Source organism: Cupressus sempervirens, chromosome 5 (genome assembly GCF_028749045.1).
Source record: "Cupressus sempervirens isolate cs-2001-9-10 chromosome 5, ASM2874904v1, whole genome shotgun sequence".
NCBI lineage: Eukaryota > Viridiplantae > Streptophyta > Pinopsida > Cupressales > Cupressaceae > Cupressus > Cupressus sempervirens.
Window position 1 is genome coordinate 967,826,144 of NC_143122.1, and position 22,664 is coordinate 967,848,807.

Consider the following 22,664-nt stretch of genomic DNA (forward strand, 5'->3'; position numbering starts at 1 on the left):
TCAACAAAGCTAAAGAGCAACTTTCACAATCCTAGCAAAGAAGAAAAGAACTTGAAAATCAAATGAATGATCATCTTTACATTGAAGAAAGAATTGAAGACTTTCACCCTTCAAGCAATTTACATGAAGCAAATGATGCAATCAAAGAACTCTTAGAGAAGAATGGTTCCCTGCGAGAAGAAGTAAGAAAGCTAAAAAGAGAACAAGAAATTCAATCAGTAAGGTTATGTGAAGTATTGGAACAAAGAAACAAGATAAAAGAAGAAATGGATGGAAGGAACAATAAAATCCTAAACCAATCCCTTTAGCATGAAGACCTTATTGATCAGCTCTCCAATGCAAATGAGGAAATCATTAGCCAAAGACAAATTAATGAAAGAATAAGGAATGGCCTAAATTTTGAAAGACAAATCAATGAAAGAATAAAAAATGAGCTAAGATCTAAAAAGCAAATCAATGAAAGATTGAGAAATGACCTAAACACTAAGAAGAAAATCAATGAAAGAATGATGAAATCTCAAGTAGACATGGATCAACTGAATGAGAAAAACATTTATAGGCAAAAAGGAAAAGTAGGAATTGGATACAAAGAAGAAGTGAATCCTCCAAACAAGGTGCTCAAAATAATCAAAGACCTACTTGCAATCATTGTGGTAAGATAGGTCATACATTTAAAAAAATTGGAGTAATGGAAAAGGAAAATGCTACAATTGCAATCAGCATGGTCACAGGGCTCATGAATGCAAAGAGAAACCAAAATTTGATGGAAATTATTATAAATGTAAGAGACATGGACACAAGGCATCAGACTACAAAATAAAGACATTGAATCCTACAGAATAGATTGTGAAAGCAATATTTGGTTGGGATTATACTACCTGGTGTAGATGTCGTTACTATGGAGAATTTGGACACATTGGTATGAATTGTGTTAAACATCATATGAGGAAAAGAGATACCACTATAAGATGTTTCATTTGTACAAAACTTGGTCATCTTGCAAAAAATTGTATGAATACTAGTAAAATTGAAGATGAAAAGAAGGAAAAAGATAATAATATTTGAAGGCAGATGAGACAACAATGGATTCCTAAGTCTACCAAGGATACTAATCCGAGTAATGATGGTCAAGTCACTCAAGAATTGGGTGACTCTACCATTTCTAATTAAGTTCTTAAAGAAGAACTAGAACCAGGTTATCAAAGAAGATATTAGAATCAGTTCTAGTTGAAAGGTAACAAAGATCCAAATCCATAAGCAAGATACAAAGGGATCACTAAGCAAGATTTGTATTAGTTATTACTGAGGTACCTTCTCTACCAATGTAAGGATGGGTCATAGACTCTACTGAACAAGGTCAAGAGTAACGAAGGCACTTATGGTTACTGAATCATGGAGACTTTGTCGAGTAATCAATACAGAGTAGTGGATGACAATCTATCAAGCATTATATCAACTCATCTACCACCGTACCAAGTATTCATGGAAAAAATTTTAACAAAAGGCATGAAAGAAAATTCATTTCTCACCATAAATTTTTGAGTGCTATTGCGAAGAGATATTTTCTATGTGATCAAGTAACTTGAGAAAATTTCCCGCAAAATTTTTCAAAGTTCTCTCAAGCTACCAAGTGAAAATGGAATCCAATAGCCACAAGGTTTCTGACATGTTGGTTTGAGGTTTTGAGTGGATGGTGCCAGACTTAAAGCCCATGCCCACAGTTACTAAAACCCTAGAATTCCTCCCAGGGTACTTCTTGTTAATGACATTCAAACTCATTTTAAATGTGCAATTCAAGAAATTGGTACTCTTGAGATGGATGATGCCCTAGGTTAGTTGTGTGTTGATGGAACCCTAAAACTAAAGCATCAACATTTGGAAGTAAAAGGATTAATTCACATTCCCCATATGCCCCAAGAGTTTCAAATAAAATGGATTAGGTATATCCTTAGCTAGGTGCATAGTAGACAATTGTGGTTAGAGGAGCCAATATTCATAACCAAGAAAATGATTCACCGAATAATTGGCCTTTCCATGCTCACCAAAGCCAAAACAACCAAAGCCCTAGGCCAAGCAAAATTGGAAAAGAAAACCCTTGCTGGCTAGGATGGTAGAGGCATGAAAATAAGAAGTGTCAAAAATGCAGATTTAAAGTTTGGTATTCATGTTATAGCTCACAAGATATACAATTCAAGTCATCTTAACAGTGTATCATGTGAAGTAGTGGACTTGGCCAATAACGTGGTGAAGAATAATTTATCTTATGACCTTCCCAAGCTATTATTGAAACAATTCAATAAGAATATGGAAAGCATTAGAACCTCCAAGAATAACCCATGCAAATTCGGTTCTCTATTAACATGTTTATTCTTCTATGTCCAGAAGTTCTTCCCTTCCAAAGGCGCTATAGTCTAGAGAAAAAATGTTCATGTACTATACCAAATAAATAAATGTATTGTAGAAATGGGAGAGAATTGTGGTAACATTATGGGTAACTACTTCGATGTGTTCAAAGATAAAATGAACAATAGGTTCAAGATACCTAAGAAGTTAGTTGAGGACTACAAGGATGATGTGTGCTTCATGGTTGATTGTGACAAGATATACATCTAGGCACTCAAGCCTAGAATTGTGTGGGTCAAGCCTCTTGGTTATGAGGTAAACATTGATGAGACTAAGGACATCATTGAAGCCCTTGTCAATGAACCTATGGATCCCAAGGACCCTTATTTTAGTACTTATAAAGAAGCTAAGACAAGAATAGAGCTAGAAATAAAGCTCCCTTAGGAAGTTAACAAAGGAAAGAGGAGGATAGCCAAACTAAAATGTAGTGCACCTCTCATGTTAACTGAGGGTAAAGGTGAAGATGAAGAATAGGAAAAGGATAAAGAAGAATCAGAGGAAGAAGAAGAACCTTTGAATAAAAAGGGCAAGGTGATCATCACTAGGCCTATAAAGGCATCCAGTATAGTCTTCACAAGGAGGTCTCAGAAGAAATGAAGTGACATTGTACTCAGCAGACCTCCACCCACCTTTCAAAAAGAGTTGAAGCAAATGGAAGAAGGAGCTAGAATAGAAAAATTTAAATCCTTGAAATATGAGACAAGGATAGAAGTAGAATAGAAATAAGTTGAAGAACTAGTGCTGAGAAAAATAGGTAAATGGAAGTACTAATGAGACCAGATTGCCTCTCAAATCTCTAATGAATTGCTAGAGAAAATTAAAGCCAAGATGGGATTTTTCCATGTAAACAGTAAAAGATATATATGCATAGACCTTGAGATAGTTACTACTAAGCATATCAAATGCTGAGGTGAAAGAGTCTTTAAAGAAAAATGAAGATAAAATGACTCTTAGGTTTAATACTTGTTTAATTTTGATTAAGGATATAGATCATGTAGTTAAGAATGCTACAAAAACTTGGAAGAACATTTATCATCTTCATAAACTAAGTGAATATCCAATTGAAGTAAAGGATGTTGATGAAGAAGAGGATGAGGAGAAAGATAAGGAGGAAAATGTTGAAGAAGTAACTCATTTTTGTAATAAGAAAGATGAAGAGGATCAAGATGAAGAAGCTACCAGGGAAGATAAGAAAGATGATTAGGAGACTAACTTAGTCAAGATAGCTACTACGGTCATTGCCTCACTTCCTCACTCCCTGAGCAAACCCTTGACTACATCAAGCATGGAGATAGCTTAAACAAGTTTGGTTGTGACTAACATAGATACATCAAATGTCCAATCACTCTTTGCCCCAACATAGCTCAACATATCATTGATAGAAGTGACTTCCACTTCATCAACCAAGTTGTAGACTCCCTCTTCATCTACCAAGTTAAGTTCTTAGGTCATCACCTCTCCAATTTTGACTTCTTTAGTTTTGAGTGCATCCATGGTAAGCTCTCCAATTTTGTCTGCTTTAGTTATGGATTCTATAATTTTGAATTCATCAATTTTGGATTCTTCTGGCATCTCTATAAGTATTCCATTAGTCAGTGCTATATCAGTTTTCACTACAAATCTGAGTATGTCTACTATTGTTTCCATTCTGGGTACTAAAGTAATAAGGATAGTTGAACTTAAGGTTCAATCAAGTACAAAAATTTTGAAAGGAAAAGAGATAGAGGAAGATATAGATTTGGAAGAGGAAATAGAAATTCCCAAATGGGATATCTACAATCTTTTTGTAGACCAAATGCACATATTTGGTGAACTTCTCTAGAAAAGGGCCAAGCAAGAAAGATTGAAAGAGGAAAGAGACAGAGAATATAAGATTTTAGACGATGCTAAGAATATTTTGTCTAAAGCTACTAGAATTGAAGTTGATTCTTCTCAACCTATTTTGTTTCGGATTGGAGAGGCATCCCAAAAGTTTAATGAGGACACCAAAGGTCAAGGAAAACTAGTTGAAAAGGCTGAAAAGAAATTCAATAATAAAGTGTTGGAGCACATTGCTGAACAATTAGCTATTCATCAAGTTGAGATTTCAACAAAAAATTTCAATCTTGAGGTGTCCTATTCAAATATATCATCACTTTTTGTGAAGCTATGTGATGTCACTGAATATACCAGGGAAGTTAAGGACAAATTGTCCAAAATTGATACTGATCTTAAAGCAAGTGCTCAATAGTTGCAACTTGACCCTAGTTCAAGCTCTACACATTTTAAGAAGATCAAATTTTTGTCAAACTTGCAAGCAGAGTTATTAAGAGAAGAAGCAAGGATCTACTCAACACTGGTTGATATACAAAATATGATCCTTCCAATCATGAATTCTATGAAGAAACACATTGTATATTCAAAGACCCTAATTCATGATAACAACTTCTTTGTTGCTGATCATGTGATTGAATTATTAGCAAAAGTGCAAATTCCTAGTCATACATGCAAGGTATTGCAAGAAAATTGGGATAAAACTTTGGAAATTACCCTCAAGGTACACTCTAAATTCTTATCTCATTTTGGTGTCTCCATGTAAATATTTTAAATAAACCTTTGGCATTATTGTCAAAAAGGGGGAGGAGAGAAGAGTTACAGAGAAGAGACGACATATGAGAAGAGAAAATTTATAGGGGGAAATATGTATATAAGAGAAAAGTTACATGTAGATAGTAGATCACATAGTATGGGGGAGAAATATTCTATGGTGAAGAAATACTCTGTATATACTTACAAAGATCAATTTTTAAAAATCTCAAAAATAGACCAAGCTAGTATCACATGGCAATAAATACAAGGTATCTAGTTTTGGGCAAATAAGTGTTTTTGTCACTAATGTCAAAGGGGGAGATTATTGACATATCAATCAAGTTTGTTGTTAGTGATACACACTTATTCAAATTTTGTATAGCTACTGAGCTTATTGAATAGTTTATCATGTTTTCCATGTAATTCAATATCCATCGAGTTTCTACAGTTTCCACTGAGTCTTTTGCACTAATCTTAGTGGTTACTGAGTAGATACAGTTAGTGTGAAGTTCAGCAATTCAAACCAAGTAGTTCAATGTATACCAATAATTATCAGTGGTTATTGAGTTAGCAGTTCATGTGATGAGAAGCCTGTGTTTACCAAGCATTGTAGTATCTATCAAGTTCACAATTTACATGATGTGAAGCCAGTATTAACCAAGCTACTTTGTGGTAACCAAGTGATTCAGTTTTTAGCAAGTTGCATAATATCTACTGAGTTACTAGTGTAGACTGAGTTCAAGACTACTTGAAAGTGATCAGTATAGACCGAGCTTCTACCTCTACCAAGAGCATGACAATGCCAAGCAGTGACAATGGATGTTGTGTATAAGAACCTCACCGAGTTAATCTTCAAAACCCAATTATCTTCATGTGGGTTGACTTTGTAATATTTGTGTTAACTTGTTTCATGGTTGGCTTTGTAATCTTGTCAATTGGATTGGTATATATATGTGACGTATTGTATCATATCCAATGTATGACTAACAAAAGGAAGAGAAAAAAAGTACGAGACTATGAATGAAAGCATATGTATTGTGAATAAAATAGATAAAGAATTGTAAAGACCATATCAGTACAAGGAGCAGCAGTGACAAATTTATCACATAAAGGTGATCAGTACATTAAGGAATCTCTATTAGCAAACTTAGTTGCAAATTAGAGATCTACTACTTCATCCTAATAGGTGAACCAGTCAAAATCCTCTAAGAAGGTAGACCTAAGAATCTTTTCTAAATCTCTTTACTGAGTGCATACTTCATTGTATGTTTGTAAATCCTCTCACAAGGTGGACCTAGTAGTCTTATTTGCTCCTAATAGGGTAGTTCACTAGAAGTGATCAATGTAAGCCTTAACAAGCCAAATTTATGTGGTAGTACTGAAGTTTGTGGGTATCATCCCCACCCTAGTTTTACTTTCTATTTGGAAAGTTTCTAGGTTACCAAATTTTGTGTTCAAGTGTTGTGGATGCTTTCATGTTTTTTAGTTTCTCATGCATGCAATTAGATCAGATGTGATGAAATGCTAATTGGTTTATTGAATTAAGAATTAAAAATTGTTAAAGTTTTAGAAGTTACTGATTCACCCCTCCCCTCTTAGTAACTTAGCATAGTCTTGAATATTTCCAACACATAGTAACTTAAAATGGATTGAAAGGATAAACTTGGTGATTAAATAGTATAGTAAGTGTGTTTTTAAGAGTTTTTCATTCAGTAATAAATTTTATTAGAGTAGTTTTGGAGGGTTAAATAAATTGTTTTTGGTTTTAAGAGTTCACTAGATTTGTGCTAACTAGTTTGTAAAGAAATGGCTCGCCCATGAAATCTAGCCATGGGAAACACCTAGACATAGATGGAAATGTTAGGGGAGACATTTTTGTACATATTTTTAGTATTATGAGTTATGGAGTTTTAGGGAACTATTTTTACTACTAAGTTGTAGGCAAGTAGACAAAGCCTAGTTAGAGGTTTAGGACAAGAAAAAGAAGATTTATTGCAGGACAAAGAGGTACAATATACGAACGAAAATGGTCTAGCTTTTGAATTTGGCAAGGATGCTAGTTGTAGAAGCAGGAAAATTGGTGCTAGGGTTTTTGGCAATGGTGGTGTGATGACTTCTGAATCTGGCAAGGACACTGGTTGTGGAAGCAGATCTTTTGTATCTTGTGCTAGCATTTCTAGCAATGGTGGTATGATAGGTTCTAAATCTAGCAAGGATGCTAGTAGTGGAATTAGGAAATTTGGTGCTAGGGTTTTTGGCAATGGTGGTGTGATGGCTTCTAAATCTGGCAAGGATGCTAGTTGTGGAAGTGAGAAATTTGGTGCTAGGGTTTCTAGCAATGGTGTGGTGGTTGCTAGATCTAGCAATGGTATGGTTATTACTAGTTTTGGAGGTGTGATGGCTTCTATATCTGGCAAGGACACTGGTTGCAGAAGTAGGTAAAATAGTGCTAGGGTTTCTAGCAATGGTGGAATGATGGCTTTTGAATCTAGCAAGGATGCTACTAGTGGAAGTGAGAAAATTGGTGCTCGGATTTTTGCAAATGGTGGTGTGATGGCTTCTGAATCTAGCAAGGACGCTTGTCATGGAAGAAGATCTTTTGTATCTCCTTTGATCCCTTCCTATAAGCCAATTTCTCTTACTCTAGGGGATGAGTCACTTTTAGAAATTGAAGAATGTTCGAGGGATCTGTCCAAGGATTCTATCATTAGTTGCTTTAAAGGTTTTTGGCCCACTCTCTTGAAGCTCCATGCTTGGATTTTGAAGCATTGGGATCCATGTATTATGGATACTGTCAATATTTTCCCTTTGGTCAAGGGTTTCTTCATTGTCACATTTGTTAATCCAAAGGACAGGAAAGCTATTCTATGTGATCAGGTCTTTTTTTGAGAGAACTGCTTTCCTTTAATGGTTAAACCATGGAATCAAAATTTTAATCCTCAAACAGAATCTTTCAAAATCCCTACTTGGTTAAGGCTTCCTAATCTTCCTCTTCATTTTTGGGGGAATTCTATTTTTAGGGAAATTGGTGAGGCTTTAGGGGATTTTCGTATGGTTGATTCCCAATATTTTGAGCATTTATATTCTACTTATGCTACAATTCTAGTGGATATTGATGTTTCTAAGGGTCTCCCTACTGAGATTATTTTAAATCATTCAAAGGGCTCTTGGAATTAGTTGCTTGATTATGAGGGCCTCCCTTTTAGGTGTAAAAAATGTTTCAATACTAGGCATATGGCTGCTAAGTGTGAGTATGAAAAAACTAGAAAAAAATGACCCTCCTCCTTGTGGAAGGGTGTACTGGAGCAGCATTATACAGTAGACAAATCTTCTTTTTTGGAAAAAGAGGTTTCTAGATCTAAGATGCCGAATGCTTCTATTTCCAAGGTGGATGCCCAAGGTGTAAAATTGGGTACTCTTGGTGTAGATTCTTGTCGAGATAATGGTGTTGTTGGTCTTGGTGTAGAATCTTGTTAGGATAATGGTGTTGAGACTGCTAATTCTAGACATGGAAAGTTTTATTTTGCTACAACTATTTCTGATCAAGGTGTTAAACCTAGTACTCTTTATGCAAAATCTAGTCGAGATAATGGTTTTGAGGTCACTAATTCAAGACAAGGTAAGTTGCATGGCACTACATCTGTTAGAGCTAGTCATTGCTTGTCTACTATGGGAATTGGTAATAAGTCTACTAATAGTATTTCTAATCTAATGGAAGAAGGGATGTCAGTTCCAGTATATTGGATGTAGTAATGACAGATAGTCCTTGTCAAAATTTGGATGAGTTTCCCTCTATTTTGGATTCTCAAAATTGGCAGTCAAAGGCTGTGACAGTAGAGGAGGGGTGGATACCTATGACTATGAAAAGTTCTAAAAAGATCCTCCCTCAATTTGATATGAATTTGTGCTCTCACAAAAAGGGAGTGAAATTGAATTCTTAGTCCCCTTGGCTAGTTAAGAACTTCTTGTTGGTTTCTTTCCTAATCCTTTTGATGCTGCTAGTCATAATGTTTTTCTGCTACAGCATGCTTTTGGTTCAGATCCCTATGGGATGTTTGGGCTTTCTTTGAATATCTTTTGGGTCTATGATGTAAAGGGGTTTCAAGGTCCCCTCAAAGCCTATTTTTTCCTTAATCTAAAAAGGAGGTACAATATAGAAAAATTACAATTCCAAGCATGGCATGAGTTCATCTTGGTATGATAAGAAGTTTGAGAGGTTCACCAATACATTTGAGAGGATTATGAAGAAGAAACCAGTGAAGTCCTAAGAAATAGGTTTTTTAGCCCTATTAGGCCTACATAATAGGAAATTCAAAAGGGTGCTTGAAACAAAAAAAAATTTACCAAGTTTTTTGGATAGTTTTTTGCAAGAAAGAGAAATTAGTCAATTTCACAGGCTAATTAGAACTAGGCCTAATTAAGCTTCCTAGAGACAAAACCTTGAAATTAATAAGGATGAAGTCTTAAGATCTTCCTAAATGAACTCAATTTCAAGTAAATAGAGTGATCTCATGTTGATGGATGACCTTGTAATCAAGGATGAATTTTTTGAGCAAGTTGCACAGAGAGCTCTGTAAGTGAGTGTGGAGAAGAGTACTGAAACTAGAGTGTTAGTGTTCTGAGGATAAGCACAAAGGATTAAACTCCTGGAGAGGATTTTGGATTGGTATTAGTTAATTACCTAAATCAATAAAGGACCTAAGAAGACTAAGTGCCTAGGAGAGACAAACTAGGTCTGTTAAGAAGCAATACAAGCACTCCTTATGAACACTTACACCATATTGGTATTAGAGCCTAGTTTTGGTCAAGCTTGTGGTAGATGTTGTAGTCTACTTAATTAGTGCAAGAGAATACATCAAGTGAAGAAATAGAAGACAAAACCATCATGATTAATAATGAGTTACCCAAGAAGGTTGAAGAAAAATAAGAAGACAACAAGTCATTAAGGGAAAGACTAGATCAAATAGATAAACTCTTGGGTGAAGTAAAAGACAAAGCTAATAGAGTCAAAGAGAAAATTGACCTAAAGGAAGAAAAAGAAGCAAGGGAGAAGGAACTAGAGTTGGAAGAAGAAGAACCAACACCTGACCCTATTCTTCCTAAAGAGCCATTCTTAAAGGCATTAAAAGTGTTGAGTAGAAAAGCTTTGGAAGGAGTGTCACTATTTAGTAGACAAATGGATCTATATTTAGTTGTCGATTAGGTTCACAGCATAGAGAACCATTTTGAATGTGATGGTATCTCTGAGGGACAAAAATTTATGGTGGCCAAGTCTAGATTAAGTGGTTCAAATCTTACTTGGTGGAAGTTTGTGCAAACTAAGAGAGAAAAGGATGGAAAAGGATGTATAGTCACATGGAAGAGTATGGTAAACAAAGTAAAACAAGCCTATCATCTTGATGACTATGAAGTTGAGCTTCATAGGAGGAGACAAAATCTTAAACAAAAAAATTTGGATGTCCAAGCATATACCCATGAATTTCAAAAATTGTGTTTTGTTAGGATAAACCATGGATAGAAATAAAAACTACATGCAAATATAACCAATAACAAAAATAATAGAACACACAGAAATGAACACAAGGCACCAAGATTTAACGTGGTTCACCCAATCCCTGGGCTATGTCCACCAAACAGCAAGTCCAATCTTATTACAATCCAGTGATTACAACCTGATTACAATCCGTAATCCCTTACAGCTCAATACCGCCGCAAGAGCCAATTTCGTATCACCACATATAAAAAAATCCCCAACCCTAAGCCCTTTTTATACAAGTATTAAACTGCTTTAGGGTTATAACATGTCGGCCATATGTCGGCCATAATATGTCGGCTACCATGTCGGCTACTTCCAAAAAAAAAAAATTGCCCCACTATTTATGAAGTATGTACAGTACTTTCCTGATCAGTCACCACAATCTAACAATCTCCCACTTGGGGACTGATCAGGCTCCACACTAAACAACAATCTCCCACTTGGAGATTGATCCTGTAGCAATACAACTACCGCATGGGGCTCCCACTGGATCAAACCACCCTGGACTCTGTTGTTCTTTTATTCACATTTAGTCTAAAAGACCAACTGAAGCTGAAGAGGAGTTCAGTTTCTCCCTTGTTACAACCTTTGTCAACATATCTGCTGGATTTTCATTGGTATGTATCTTCTCCAGCTCTAACTGTCCATCCTCCAAAATTGACCAAATGAAATGGTACCGCAACTGTATGTGTTTGGTCTTAGAATGCAGAGCTGAATTCTTAGCAAGATGAATGGCACTTTGACTATCTGTGAACAAATAATTATCCTTCTGAGGATGTCCCAATTCTTCCAAGAAGAACTAAAGCCATATCATCTCTTTGGATGCCTCTGTAGCAGCAACATACTCTGCCTCTGTAGTGGAGAGAGCATTAATCTTCTGTAGCCTAGAAACCCAGCTCACGGCTGCCCCACCAACAGTAAATACATAACCTGTAGTACTCCGCCTGGTATCAATATCCCCAGCCAAATCTGAGTCAACATAGCCCTGTAAATCAGTAGTAGAGCCCCCAAAGTGTAAACACTTATTGGATGTTCCTCTCAAATATCTGAGAATCCACTTGACAGCATTCCAATGCTCAAAACCTGGATGACTCATATACCTGCTAATGACTCCCACTGCATGTGCAATATCTTGCCTAGTGCATACCATAGCATACATCAAACTTCCTACAGCTGAAGCATAGGGTACCTTGGACATCTTATCCTCCTCTTCCTGTGTCTTGGGACACATCTCCTTAGTCAATTTCAAATGACCAGGTAAAGGTGTGCTGACAGCTTTAGCATTCTCCATAGAGAAACGTTGCAACACCTTCTCAACATAATCAGCTTGAGATAGCGTCAATGTTCTGTTCTTCCTATCTCTACAAATCTTCATACCAAGGATTTGTTTTGCTGCCCCCAAATCCTTCATAGCAAATGCATGTGCTAATTGGCGTTTCAGCCCCTTAATATGATCCATGTTAGACCCAGCTACAAGCATATCATCAACATATAAACATAAAATAATGTAGCTATCATCATCCAACCTCTTAAAATAAACACAGTAATCTGAATGACACCTATTATATCCATGCTCATGCATAAAACTATCAAATTTCAGATACCATTGCCGAGGTGCTTGCTTCAGGCCATATAAACTTTTCTTCAATTTGCACACTAAGTTCTCCTTACCTTTGACCTCAAAACCCTATGGCTGAGCCATATATATTTCTTCATCCAAATCACCATGAAGAAAGGCTGTTTTAACATCCATCTGCTCCAAATGCAAATCTTCAGTAGCCACAAGACTTAAAACAGTACGAATAGAAGTCATTTTAACAACAGGAGAAAATATCTCATCAAAATCAATTCCCTTTTTCTGTGCAAATCCTTTTACAACTAACCTGGCCTTAAATCTTTTCTTACCTCCTTCCTCTTCTTTCAACCTGTAAACCCATTTATTCTATAAAGCCTTTTTACCTGCAGGCAACTTGCACAAATCCCATGTCTTATTTTTCAGCAAAGAGTCCATTTCATCTTTCATTGCAGACTCCCACTGAATCTTAATATCCACCTGCACAGCTTCATCATAACTTTCAGGTTCACCAGCATCAGTAAGTAAAATAGAATACAAAGAGGGAGAAAACCTTTGTGGAGGTCTAATTGGCCTTGTTGACCATCTAACATTCACTGGTGTGTGTGGTATTTGTTGTTGCAGTTGTTGCACATCATGAGGAATGGCTGGAACATCAGCTTTTGGAGTATCATCCAGCAATACATAATCATCTTCTTTCTTCTCATGTTGCTGCAACAGATCTTTGTACAACACTTTTTCATTGAATATGACATCCCAGCTTCTTATAATTTTATGATTTTCAAAATCCCAAAGCCTATAGCCAAATTCATTAATTCCATATCCAACAAAGACACATTTCTTTGATTTCACTTCTAGCTTGGTTCTATTTTCAGAGTCTATATGAGCAAAAGCTTCACAACCGAAGGTCTTGAGAAAAGAATAACTCACCTTCTTACCAGTCCATGCTTCCTCTGGAATACCACAGCCCAAAGGAGTAGAGGGACCTCTATTAATCAAATATACTACAGTATTGATAGCCTCCGCCCACATGTGTAAGGGCAACCCAGCATGCAACCTCATGCTCCTTGCGCGCTCCATTATAGTCCTGTTCATGCGTTCAGCCACTCCATTTTCCTGTGGAGTCCTTGGAATAGTTTTTTGTCTATGAATACCATTAGTGGAGAAATAATCTTCAAATTCATGACTGCAATACTCACCACCATTATCAGATCTGAGACATTTTAATTTCTTACCAGTCTCATTTTCAACCAAGCATTTCCATTTCTTAAAAGTTTGAAATACATCAAATTTCTGTCTAAGGAAATAAACCCATACTTTCCTAGTTGCGTCATCAATAAATGTAACATAATAATGAGAGCCACCAAGGGAAGATAGCTGAGCCGGTCCCCATACATCTGTATGCACAAGCTCTAATTTCTCCTTTTTGTTTTCCTTCCCTGTCTTTACAAAACTGACTCTCTTTTGTTTTCCATACACACAACTTTCACAGAAATCCATATTCACACATTTTAGACCTGGTAAAACTTTCCTTGAATGAAGTACTTTCATACCTTTCTCACTCATGTGCCCAAGTCTATTGTGCTACAGCGTTGTATCAGAATCTACAGCAGCTATTTGTTCTCCCTGCTCAACTGCAGTAATTGTTCCTGAATATTCATTTTTCTCTGAAACAATCAAAGTAGAAGGAACAATATGACCTGTACAAATATATAAGGTGCCTACTTTCACACCTTTTGCTACTACAAGGGAACCTTTTGAAACCTTCCAATTTTTATCATTAAAAGTAATTACACAACCCTCATCACCGAGTTGCCCTGCTGAAATTAAATTCCTACTCAGCTTTGGAACATGTCTTACCTCATGTAGTAGCCAATGATTCCCATTCTGCAACTTAATCTTAATTTTTCCCTTTCCAACAATCTGACAGGGTTCATTATCCCCCAAATAAACAAGCCCAAAATCTCCTTGGACATAATCAATGAAATAACCTCTATGAGGTGTAGCATGAAAAGAAGCACCAAAATCTAAAACCCATGAATCATCAACACTCTCTAAAGACAGAAGCAAAGCATCCTCTTCGGATTTATTACTTACCATATTTGCCTCTTTGTCTCCATCTGATTTATCTCCTTCATTTTTCTTTCGAGTCCAGCAATCTTTTTTTTTGTGCCCTGGTTTCCCACAGTACCAGCAATCATTTGGTCCTCTCGATTGAGACCTCCTCCCCTTTGACTTTCCTCTTGATTTCCCACGATTTCTAGAGTTACTTCCTCTTTCAGTCGTTCTACCCCTGCTTTGTGCATTTAAAGAACTTCCTGATGTAGATCCACCTGAGGATTTTCTACGAGTTTTCTCACTTAAAATAACACCGATCACATCATCATATTTTAGGGTACTTGATCCAAGAACAGAATTACTCACCGCCATTACCAAGCCATTCCAGCTTTCAGGCAAAGAACACAAAATCAAGAGAGCCCTAATTTCTTCATCAAAATTGATACCCACAGAAGATAATTGACTAGTAATAGTATTAAACTCATTTAAATGATCTGCAACAGATCCACCTTCTGCCATTTTCATATTAAATAAACACTTCATGAGAAATACCTTATTTGAAGCGGAGGGCTTTTCATACAGTGTCGCTAGGGTTTTCATCAAATCTTTTGTCATCTTTGCTTTTGTAATATTAAATGCCACCGATGGTGCCAAGCATAACCGAATGCTTCCGAGTGCCTTTCTATCCAAAAGATCCCATTCAGCCTCTGACATAGTTCCCTGATTCTTGGCTTTTCCTTCCAACGGCTTCCATAAATCCTTCTGATATAAATAGTCTTCCATTTGCATCTTCCATAACTGGAAGTTCTGCCCATTAAACCTATCAACCCTCAGCTTACCATCATCTGCCATTGCTCCCACTTAACCATGAGACTCCCACTTAATCGTGAGACTTTCCTGTAGAGGATAACTGAGAAACAACTAGGCTTTGATACCACTTGTTAGGATAAACCACAGACAAAAATAAAAACTACATGCAAATATAACCAATAACAAAAATAATAGAACACACAGAAATGAACACAAGGCACCAAGATTTAATGTGGTTCACCCAATCCCTGGGCTACGTCCACCAAACAGCAAGTCCAATCTTATTACAATCCAGTGATTACAACCTGATTACAATCTGTAATCCCTTACAACTCAATACCGCCGCAAGAGCCAATTTCGTATCACCACATATAAAAAAATCCCCAACCCTAAGCCCTTTTTATACAAGTATTAAACCGCTTTAGGGTTATAACATGTCGGCCACTATTTATGAAGTATGTACAGTACTTTCCTGATCAGTCACCACAATCTAACATGTTTGAGGTCCAAGGTAGTTGAAGATGAAAGCATCAAGTTGGAAAGATACTTGAATGGCCTCAAATGGTCTATTCAAGAAGAGATCAGTCTACTAAATTTCAAAACCATTAGGCAATTTTACCAAATGGCCTTGAAGATAGAAGAGAAAAGAAAGAGGAAGAAAAAAACCTCTAAAGGTAAATCTAAGAGCAAGGATAATAGAGGTCAAAGAGTTGGCTATGGTGGAAAAAGCTCAGATACAAGGACTCAAGGTGAGATAAAATTTAGTGAACAACAAGAAGGAATCTCAAGTAGAGGTGGTAGAGGAAAAAAATCTGATTCTAGAGGAAGAAGTGGTGGACAAGGAGGAAGAGGTAACTATTTTGCAAATTGAAGTGCTACCATTGAAATCAAATGGGGTACCCTACTTATAGATTCCTAGAGAAAGGTGGTTCATCACAAGGAGGTAACAAGAGAAAAAACTTGGTACAAGATGAGTCCAATAAAATAGACAAGCATGCTAAAGTACCACTAAATTCAAAAGGAGATAACCTTATGATTAGGAGAACTTTGATCAAAGAGTCAATGAAGAAGGAGCCAAAACAAAGAAGATCTTTATTTAGGATAAAGTGCAGAATGATGGGTAAGGTGTGTAGAGTCATCATTGACTCGGGGTCTACTAATAACATTGTGTTAGAGGAAGTAGTTAGCAAGCTAAAATTGACAAGAATACCCCACATCAATCCATATAAGGTCAAATGGCTAGATAAAGGCCAACATATGTTAGTAAATGAGCAAGAATGGGTGGAGTTCTCAATTGGAAGTTACAAGGATAAAATTTTATGCGATGTGTTACCTATGGATGCATGTCATTTTCTCCTAGGTGGACCATGGAAATTTGATTTCCAAGCTATCCATAATGGAGGGAAGAAATCCTACACTTTTAAGAGGGACAATGTGACTTTCAAGATATAATCATTGTTAGAAGAGGATAAAAAAAGAAAACTATTCCAAATATACTCATGGTGAGTGATAAGGAGTTCCTACAAACCATGGAAGAAAGTGAATGTGTAGGGTTTGCATTGGTGTTGAGACCAAAGGAGGGAAATGAAGGTAAGGAGACTAAGAGGGTAGAATTACCTAAGGAAATTCAAGGAATGTTGCAAGCTTACCAAGGTATTGTGAGTGATGGAAAACCATCAACCTTACCCCCTAAAAGAGCCATAACCCATAGGATAGACCTTATTCTACGAGCTACCCTATGTAACAAAGAAGCCTACAAGATGACCCCTCAAAAAAATGAGGAAATAGAAAGACGAATACAAGAACTCCTAAACCAAGGCCTAAATAGGAAGAGTATTAGTCCATGTGTTGTATGTACTATACTTGCACTAAAGAAAGGAGGGACTTGGAGGCTTTGTATGGATTCAAGAGCCACAAATAGAATAACCATTAGGTATAGGTTTCTTATCCCTAGGATTGAATACCTAATGGACTATCTAAGTGAAACCAAGTACTATAGCAAGATAGACTTAAAGAGTGGCCATCACAAAATAAGGATAGATGAAGGAGATGAGTGGAAAACGACCTACAAGACCAATGAAGGACTGTATGAATGGCTTGTCATGCTATTTGGATTGTCTAATTCCCCCTCCACATTCATGAGACTCATGAATGAAGTTTTCAAGGACTACATAGGAAAGTTTGTAGTTGTGTATCTAGATGATATATTGATGTATAGAAAGACAAGAAGTGAGAACCTAGAACAATTTGACATTGTTTTTAAGAAGCTACATGAGGAGAAGTTGATGATTAACTTGTAGAAGTGTGAGTTCATCAAAACAGAGCTAGTGTAGCTTAGGTTTGTTCTAGCACATGGTCAACTAAAAATGGATACAAGAAAATTGGAAGCTATCATAAATTGGCCTACTCCAAGGTTAGCAACAAATGTAAAAAGTTTTCATGGTCTTGCACAATACTATAGGAAATTCATAAGACAATTTACTATAAATTGTACTCCTATGCTAGATACTATCAAGGGAGGAATGAAAACTAATTTTGTTTGGAATAAACATGCTAACAAGAGTTTTGAGTTACTAAAGGAGAATATAGCTACTTGACCTATTTTAGTGTTACCAAGATTTGAAAAGACTTTAACTATTGAGTGTGATGCTAGCAATGTGGTAATTGGGAATATTCTAAGCCAAGAAGGAAAACTAGTAGCTTTTCATTCTAAAAAGTTGAGCAAGGCTAAGAGAAAATACTTCTCATATGATCTAGAGATGTATACATTGGTCCAAGCTCTAATAAAGTGGAGGCATTATTTGCTTCCCAAGGAGTTCATTGTGTATTTAGACAAACAAACACTTAGTTTCTTGAATTCACAATAAACTTTAATTCACAAGAACATGAAGTGGATTGAATACCTACAAGAATATACCTTCAATATCAAGCACAAGAAGGGTGTTCTAAACAAGGTGGAAGATGCATTGTCCAGAAGGTCACTCACACTCAAAGAAATTAAGTTGAAGAGCATGGAGATAAATTATTTCAAGGATTTATATGCAGATCATGAGGACTTTACTAACATATATAAGCTATGTATTAAATACAAGAATCATTTTCATAGTAGGTATGTTGAATATACTTTTCAAAGTGATCTCTTATTTAAGGAGAATTAGTTGTGTGTCCCTACAAGATCTGTTAGAGAGAATTTGATACAAGAAAAGAATTATGGAGTTTTGAGTGGTCATTTTGAGATCAATAAGACTCAAGACCTAGTTTCAAGGTTTGACTATTGGCCTAGAAGGTATCTTGTGTTGGATACAATTGATTAACTGTGTGTTGTCTTTGATGTTACACAAATGTCATATCAGTTAGTCAATGCATACCAACCTCACTTGGTGAATGAAGAAAAATTTCCTAGTCTACTAAGCATTCCTGAGTTTACTCTGTACAGAAGGCAATATCTACCGAGCTCACTTAGGTGTCGAAGGAAGTTAAGTAGAAAAGAGTGTTAACCGAGCTCACTCAGTTAACAAAAGGAAAAGTTTAATAGAGCTAGTATCAATAAAGTTCACTTAGTTACCAAAATAATTTTGCAAGTTCACAGTGTTAACCAAACCTCTATTGGTTAACACAAGAAATCACTTCAAAATCAATTTCTACCAAGTTGGGTCGGCTACCAAAGGATTTTCTTATTTAAGCATGTAAAGCTTAATTAATTTACCTATTGATTCTAGCTGACTGAGGTGATTAATATTGGTTATTCTAATTTGTATTTGAGTTGACTTGACAATCTGGAAGATATAAGTAAAAGGTCAAATTGTGATTTCAAAGTGTGTGAGATGAAAAGTTGATTAAAAGAGATAAGAAGAGAGGAAGTGAACTTGAAGGATAAGCAGGTATTCTTATGGAGTAGAAAAGTGTTATTCAATCAAGAAGGATCAAGTATGAACCAAAACAAAGATTTGTAATCAATAATTTAGTTGCATCACAATCAGGTCATTTCATTGTTTCTCTCTAACCATTGTAGTAGTGAACTAAAATCTCTTAATAGAGTTGGTTTAATAGCCATTTGTAAATCCTCTAACAAGGTGGCAATTCCATTGAATTGTTTCACGACCTTTTGCAAGGCCACTCCTAATAGTGTGATTAAATACGTTAATAGGTTCACACCTCACAGTGTATTTTGTAACATTTAAAATGGTTGGCTCCTAATAGGGCTCATTTCAAAAGAGTGAAAAATAGTAATTAGTTACATTGGTGGATTTTCCCAAATTGGATTTCCATGTTAAATTGTGGTGTCTCATGTGTTCATATTATTTCTTTCATGCTTGCAGGTAATTATTGATACCATCTTAAGATTTACTAAAGCAATTCACACTCTGAATTTACCGAGTTACAACAATTTCTGTGTGTTTATCAAGTATTAGCAATAATCAATTTTATCAATCTAAATTTTATAGTTGACATCTAAGAGATATGGGATTTATTTTACTGGTAATTGATTCACCCCACCCCCCTTAGTTACTCCTCTTATATTTCCAATAATTGGTATCAGAGCTTTTGGTGCTTGCAGAGAAGGTTTTAGGGACCTAAGCTAAAGACTAGGATGTCTTACAAGAGAGAGATTTCAAAGTTGAATAGAGACAACTCTATAGCATGGCAAGGACTTATGAGGCTTCACCTGGCTACCATCAGAGATTCAAGATGCAAATATCTTGATGAAGAATATAAAACTCCCACTAGAACATTATCAATTGAAGATATTGATATGAAAAAGAATCCTAACATCATGATGATCGACATTGCATCTACTCTTAGTTATGTTGAATTTGATGAGGTCAAAGATTGTAAAACTTCTTTTGATATCTGGAACAAACTAAAAGGAATCTATGGAGGTGATGAAAATGTAAGAAGAGCCAAAGTAGAAAGCCTTAGAGGAAAATGTGATCAAATGAGGATAAGAGAAGATGAAAATGTTGCAAAATATGTGGAAAGAATCAATGCCAATGTTAGTGCAATCAAAGCATTTGGAGGAGAAATCAAAGGAGAAACTATTGTAAATAAAATTCTCAAAACTTTTCTTCCTATCTATGTAATTAGAGGATCTACTATTCAAGAAAAGAGATGTGATCTAAATAAAAAGATAGGCTTGGATGCCCTAGTAGGAAGACTGACAGCTTTTGAACTAGACAACTTTGTCAACTATGTTCTTGCTTCCAATAATATTGAGTCTGTAGTTGAAGCCAAACTCTCACTCAAAGAAAAGAGAAAGAAAATAAAAGATAATCAATCAAAAAGTAAGAAAGAAGATGAAGAAATTTTTAATAGTGATCTTGAAATTGTTGAAGCTCTACTTGCAAAGAAATATTCTAGGAGTAGAGGAAAGTACAAAGATAAAATCCCTCTAATCTATTTTCCTTATGAAGAAATTGATCATATTGTTGCTAGGTGCCCAAAGAAAGAAGGCAAGGAAGAAAATAAAAGCCACAAGTACAAAGGCAAGAAATAATTCAAAGGTCACAAATCCTACAAAGACAAAGGTAAGAAAACTTGTTTTGTGGCTAAAGATTTTGATAACAGTGAAGATGAAATAGTCTATATTGCTGTAAAAGTTGAATATGATGATGAAGGAGATAAGATGGCAATTGCCTCTCATGTTATCAAAATTTACACATGGATCTTAGATAGTGGATGTTCTCATCATATGACTGGAGACAAAACTAAGTTTTAACATTTTGAACACTATGATGGAGGTAGTGTAAGGTTTGAAAACAATGAACCTTGTTGCATAAAAGGAAAAGGTTGAATCTCATTAACCAATGAACTTGTATGTGAAAATGCCTATTGGGTTGAAGGACTAAAACATAATTTACTGAGTGTGGCATAGCTGAACAACATTGGATTCAAGGTTGAATTCATGAATGACAAGGCAAGACTACTGGATAACCAAGGAAATTTGATTGGATCAGGTAGGCAAACAAAAGGTAACATATTTTATCTTGATCTTGTTGATTGTTCATGCTTTATTGCTCAAGTAGAAGAAAGTTGGTTGTAACATAGAAGACTATGTCATGTAAAATTTGATAATATGGTCAAGATAAGCAAACTCAAAAGAGTAAGAGATCTTCCTAGTTTGAAGAAACCTGATGTTGGATTATGAAAAAATTACTAAATTGGTAAAATGAGAAAGACTAGTTTTAAAAGAAAAAACTATAAGTAGAAGATATCTTGGAAATTGTGCATATTGATTTATGTGGACCCATTGGAATAGAAACCTATAGTGGAGAAAAGTTTTTCATTCCTTTTGTTGATGATTATTCTAGAATGATGACTATTATGTATCTAAAAGAAAAATTAGAAGCTTTTCAAAAATTTCAATGGTATCTAGCTAGACTAGAAAAAGATTGAAATGCTTAAGATCAAATAGAGGTGATGAATTCATCTCAAATGAATTCAATAATTTCTAAATTGAAAGAGGAATCAAAAGACAAGTATCAACCCCTGGTACCCCTTAGGAAAATAGAATAGTTGAACAAAGAAATAGATCCATTATGGATTGTGCAAAGACATTAATGATTGAGAAGAATATTGCTGTCAAATACTAGAAGGAAGCTATCAGTATTGTAGTTCATACTTTGAACTGAGTTCAGTTGAAGAAGGACTCAAAAAAAACTCCTTATGAACTATGGTATGGCTACAAACCTAATGTAAGTTACTTGAAAGTATTTGGTAGCAAATGTTATATCTTGAAGGAATCTAGAAAAGGCAAATTTGATATAAAATATGATGAAGGAATATTTCTAGATATTCCTACAAAACTAAAACATGTAAATGTCTAAATTTGTCCACTCACAAAATCATAGAAAGTGCACATGTGAGAATTGATGAGTTTGCAGAAAAGACTAAAGAAGAAAGCGAAAAGGAGCTAGAAGATTATAGAAGATTTGTCTACTATGAACCTGATACATTACCAAACACATTTGACAAAAAGTAGAATTCATCTCCTGAGCTCTCCAAATCTTCATTAGTTACCAAGTTAAAAGAAGAGAAAAATGAGTCACAGGGACTTGGGTCACATTTAGAGGCTACCAAGTTAGTGCATACAGAGTTTGAAGAACCTGAGCCACAGATAGAAGGACTTGAACCACAAGTTGAGATTTAAAATGAAGATAGTAATATTCATTCAAAAGTCAAAGAACCTACATTGGCTAAATATGTTAGAAGGCATCATGCACCTAATCAAATAATTGGAGACAAATCTGATGGAACAATGACAAGAGGCAAACTAAAAGTTACATTTTTCTCACTGAATTTGAACCTAGAAGTGTTAATGATCCATTGGAAAATGAAATTTGGATTGAGTCTATGAATGAAGAAATAGAATAGATAGAAAAGAATAAAACTTGGACTCTTGTACCTAGGCCCAAAGATAAAAATGTGATTGGTACAAAATTGGTATTTAGAAATAAACTGAATGAAGATGGAAAAGTGTCAAAAAAAAAGCAAGATTGGTATGTAAGGGCTATTCTCAAGAAGAAGGTTTTGATTACAATGAAACTTTTGCCCCTATTGCTAGATTAGAAGGTGTTAGGAATTTATTGGCTTATGTAGGTCACAAAGGATTCAAAGTATATCAGATGGATGTTAAATATGCATTCTTGAATGGAATTCTTGATGAGGAAGTCTAAATTGAACAACCAGAAGGTTTTTTTGATCCAAACAAAAGGGAAA